Source organism: Podarcis raffonei, chromosome 17 (genome assembly GCF_027172205.1).
Source record: "Podarcis raffonei isolate rPodRaf1 chromosome 17, rPodRaf1.pri, whole genome shotgun sequence".
Lineage (NCBI taxonomy): Eukaryota > Metazoa > Chordata > Lepidosauria > Squamata > Lacertidae > Podarcis > Podarcis raffonei.
In genome coordinates, this window is record NC_070618.1 from 3,741,605 (window position 1) to 3,747,247 (window position 5,643).

Consider the following 5,643-nt stretch of genomic DNA (forward strand, 5'->3'; position numbering starts at 1 on the left):
CGCACTTTTATTTTTCAATCCTTGATTTATGCCCTTTCTTGCTCTCACCATCTTCCAAGTTACTTCCCCCGTTTTCTCTTCTTCTGCTCTCTCCATCTTCCAAGTTATTCCCCCCGTTTTCTCTTCTGCCCCTGCCCCAATCTCTCTCTAATCTCGTGGCTTCCTATGCCATCATTTCAATTTTCCTAGTTATCACTTGAATCACAGAAGAAGGGAAGGAAGTGGGGGGGGGGCAGGAGCTGATTGGAATTTGAGCAACAACAAGGAAAAGATCCCCTACGGGCATGTGAATACCGCAAGGGGGAGATTGGGGAAGGGGGGGTTGTAAGGACTCTGCTTTTTTTATATAAAAAAATAATACTGGTGCATAAAATAGGAATTGGTTCAGATGCTTTTCTATGTGAATGAAGGTACTGGGAACCGTTGGCAGTAGCTGCATGCCCAAGGCCAAGAGTATGGGGATTGCATGTTCTCCTCTCATCCATGAGAGATCCGGCCAAGCAGGAACATTGCAAGCCACCTTCTATGCAAACTGCTCTTGCTTCCCTGAGCGCAGAAAGCAGCTTCTGCTTGAACACAAATCCATAAGTGACCTGATAATTCTTGGGATGGACTGGGGCTGAAAAATAACCTTCCCCTCCCCAGCCACCTCCAATGGGCCCCACGAAGCCCCACTGAGACTAAAAGGTGCATTGACATTTCAAAACTGAGGTTGGGCTCCAGGGACTGTGATGAATTTGAAAGTGTGTGTGTGTTGTCTCTGTTGTCAGACGTGGTTGCGAATATCCTAACAAAAGTGTCATGCGCGTACGCTGTGTGTGTGTGTGTGTGTGTGTGTGTACACAAACATGCACATGTCTGGCTGAATCTTACACTTCCTTCTCCTTGGAGTGTCAATTACCTGGGCCTGATAATATATGTCTTGGTTGATCATGGTTGCTAACATTGTTGGAGCTGCAGGAATGGCGTGTCCTCTTTTATTTCCATGTACCAACTTCCACATGCCAGCCATAACCTTGAGTTAGTAACTAAAGTTGTTGTATGTGAATACCCATGCAGTGTTTCAGCATAAGAGTAATTCCAGTTCCTCCCAGAAAGATTGGGGCAGATCAACACTTTTGTGAGCCACAAATGAGGCAGTGTTGCCATTTCCCTAACACAGCAGAGTCTAAGGCTGTGTACAGACCATAACTGAAGCATATGAGAACACTGTCCGAGCCAGTGGCACCTATATTCATGTCTCCCTGCTCCCCAATTATGCTCAAAAGGTTTGCAATTGGCAAAACTTGTTTGACCACAGAGGGGCAGCGTATGAATGTGTGTACCATGGGCAAGAGTGGAACACTCTTGTGTGCTGATCTGTGCACTGCTTTCAGCACTTAAGGAGTCAGATAATGTGCCTTGAAGATGGAGACGAATTCATTTTGTACATGAGAACGCAAACTCTTTCATGCTCCGACTTCTGGGGCTTGTTTAAACTGACCTTTCAACTCATTCACCAGGTTGAAGCAGCTATTTCAGTCTCCACTCCTCCGTGAGGAAGTGACTATGGGGTGTACATTGAGAATCCTGTTTTCCAAGCGTAGAAACAGCCAGTGTCCTCCTTAATCTGATGTGGACCATTGAGATAAAGAATTAGACAGGGCTGAGAGTTGCTCATGGTTCCAGATATTGAAGCCTTTGGGGGTGGGGGGAGTTGCAAGAATTTAACCTACCTGTTGGTCCTGGAAATTTAACAGGACGTGAGTTGGGGTAAGAGCACCACAGTCCATTTGGCAATCATAAAGCACCTTGCGTATGTGGGCATCTTCCCAGACTGGCACCCCTTCTCTGCTCTCCCCTACCTTGGCTGTAGTCAGCATCCCCACCTCCTGAGCTGCACCAGAGAGGGGAGAGATCTGGGGGAAATGGGTAGTGGGAGCCAAGAACACAGCGTTGCTTATGTTGAATAGAAAAGCCCTTCTCCGCAGACACAGTGTCAAAAGTAGCCAATGAAAACACATCGAGTCCAGAAATGCCAAATGTTCCCAATGCTGGGCAGTGTTCATGCTTTTTCCGTCTTCAGTAAAGAAAGAGTACCAGTGGAATTCGGGTCACTGAATATTAAGGCAACCATTTCCTGTTTTTGCTCGTACCTCGTTAAATCTCAGCATCAGTTCAGTGTAATTTTCACTTCTCTCAAAAGACCTTCCGAGTTCCATTTCCCAGAGGTAGAGGGGTATTTTAAATTTCAAACTTTTAATATTGCATTAGATCTTTTTGTATTTAATTTCATTACTTTTTTTTTTAAAGAATAAACTCCGAAAGCCCTCTTAACCTTCATGAGACCAAATTTGTGTGTGGTTGAATTTTTAGCAATTAAAATGGCTGGAGGGGGTGCTGTAATCAAACCATCCTCTAAACTGAACGTGTTTTTTTAAAAAAAAAGCTTCAGAAATTGTGTTGTTCATGCCCCTCTTTGTTCCTAAACATTAGAATGTTCACACATATTCCCAAACATTTTGTTTGTCTTCATACTGCTTTCATTATTATTTTTCATACTGCTTTTAAGTGCCCATAAATGCCAAAGAAGCTAGATGAGATGGCTGTATCATTTGTTGTCACTGTCAGCATGTGTATATATGTGTTTATTTGCATCCCACTCATTTTCAACATAAATTTATGTTCCCCTGGGAGCTTTAAACAAAAGGCAGGAAGGAAACCGGTAAGTACAATAAAACTAGCATACTGTTATAATAATCCAGCCAAATGGACAGTGAAACCAAAACTGCCTAAATTAAAAATGGCAGCATTAGAAGTTGTTAAAAGTCTTTGAAAATAGAAATGTGCTTGCTTGTGCCTAAATCAGGATTTGCCAGCCTAGCTCCCATGAAAGCTTCCAGCAGTGCCCCAGACTCTGATCTTTCTTTCTTTTTTTAAGTAATTCTCTTGCCCTCCTAGCAAGAAATTTGTGGGGCAAAATGTGCAGGTATCTTCTAAGCCAGGGTTTCCCAGGCTTGAGTCTCCAGCTGTTTTTTGGACTACAACTCCCATCATCCCTAGCTAGCAGGACCAGTGGTCAGAGATGATGGGAATTGTAGTCCAAAAACAGCTGGAGACCCAAGTTTGGGAAACCCTGTTATAAGCAATTTCTCTGAAATGAGAGTAGTGTTTTTCCTGGTATACTGAGGAATGCTCCCTGTTAGCAGACAGCATCGTCAGTATTCCTTGTTACGTTTATATCCCACCTTTCCTTCAAGGAGCTCAAGGTGTCATACATGGTTCTCTCCATTTTTGTCCTCACAACAACCCTGTTGAGCTGAGAGACTTGGAATGATCCATATTCACCTAGCGAATTTCGTGACAGGGGGGATTTGCATCATGGGTCCTAGTCCAGCTCTCTAACCACTTCTGATCTCCATAATTGGGACTAGCAGAGCACAGTGGACTACCTGTGGTAAGCATAAGGTGCTTGTCACTCTGATTTTGTTTTACTCCATGGACCCTCGTACCTACGGGACCGCCTCTCCTGGTATGTCCCACAGAGAAACTTACGGTCTTCAAATAAAAACATCTTGAAGGTCCCAGGCCACAGAGAGGTTAGGCTGGCCTCAAGCAGAGACAGGGCTTTTTCAGTACTGGCCCCGATCTGGTGGAACACTCTTTCACAAGAGACTAGGGCCCTGCGGGACTTGACATCTTTCCGCAGGGCCTGCAAGACAGAGCTGTTCCACCAAGCCTTTGGCCAGGGCACAGCCTGACTCCCTCCTTTGGCAATCTTCACAGAACTCTAGCCCGATGGTTGCCATCAATTTGATTTGAATTAATTTTATAATGAAATGATTTTAGAGTGTTGTATTATTTTATTGTTAGCCGCCCTGAGCCCAGCTTCGGCTGGGGAGGGCGGGATATAAATAAAAATTTATTATTATTATTATTAGCCATTTTGCCACGCCCAATCCATTGCAACTATTCTGTTTCTGGTGCCCCCAGTATTCAAACCAGTCCAAAAAGGTTGACAACCCCTGGCCTAAATGTTCAAACCAGTTGCTGGTCCTGTATGCTCATTCTTTCTCGTGTAACTTTTGTCTTTTGCCCACCCAACAGAGGAGCACTGATTCATGAGCTTTTCATATGTACCCAAGAAATTCTCCATTTTTTGTGTACCTGGTGGAATGTGCTTCGTGCCCCAGGGCAGTTGAATCTGGCTTTGGTTCTAGAGGCTGATTAGTGCTCCCAAACGATGAACTCTGATCTCTCAAGAGGAAGTGCCTTGGCATCTAGAACAGATTGGATGCCATTGCACTCAGGCCCACCTCATGGCAATACCTCCATCTTGTCAAGATACAGCTTCCGTTTAGTGGTCCTCATCCAGTCAGCTCAACACTCTGTTGCCTCGCTTGAACGAAAAAGAAAGGGACATGCCCTCCCAACATTTTCCCGGTGGAAATAGGGATGCCCTATTCCATAATAATAAAGGGACGCGGGTGGTGCTGTGGGTTAAACCACAGAGTCTAGGACTTGCTGATCAGAAGGTCGGCGGTTCGAATCCCCGCGACGGGGTCAGCTCCCGTTGCTCGGTCCCTGCTCCTGCCAACCTAGCAGTTCGAAAGCATATCCAGGTGCAAGTAGATAAATAGGCACCACTCCGGTGGGAAGGTAAACTGCATTTCTGTGCGCTGCTCTGGTTCACCAGAAGCAGCTTAGTCCTGCTGGCCACATGACCCGGAAGCTGTACGCCGGCTCCCTCGGCCAATAAAGTGAGATGAGCGCCGCAACCCCAGAGTCGACCACAACTGGACCTAATGGTCAGGGGTCCCTTTCCCTTTCCCTTTATTCAATAATAATTTTACTATTTATACCCCGCCCATCTGACTGGGTTCTCCGAGCCACCATGGGCAGCTTCCAACATACATAGAAACGTAATTAAACATTTTAAAACTTTCCTATACAGGGCTGCCTTCAGATGGCTTGTGGATTGGATAGCTCCACACCCTCCATCATTTCTCTGATGAAAATAGGGACGTCCTAAGGAAAAGTGGGGAAATTCCTGGGTGAAATCAGAAACCGGGATGGCTCCTGTAAATCTGAGACTGTCCCGGGAAAAAATAGGGACACTTGCTGCGTTTGAATGGAGGTGGCTATCACCAGTTTATTGATGGCACCTCACTCCAAATCTGCAGTTCCATGAAGGTAGTCCTAGACTGCATAGGAGGCAAGATAGACCCTCGTGAGACCACATAGTGTTAAACTACGGGACGGAGGAGGAGGCGTCTTCTGGCACCACCTGAAAATGGCCATTCAGGCAGGAGCAGAACCACAGCAACACAAATGTCCAAAATCCCCACCTTGGGCTGTGTATCTGATGGATACTGAAAGCCACCAAGAGGTCAAGGAGAATAAGCAGAGTTGCACCCTCTTTACTGTCTTCCTGTCATTGACGGCTAGGCCAAGGCAGTCTTGGGATCAGACCCAGGCCTGTAGCCAGGTTGAAATGGATCCATATGCTCAGTCGTCCCAGAGGTACTGCAATGTTGCACTCAAGCATCACGCCTCTAAAGGGAATATTATCGCCTGGCCAATAATACAATCCTTGGCATCCAGGAAGGCTTTCTTTAGCAGCAGTATTATTGTTAAATTTGTTTACGTCCTTGTACACTGCCT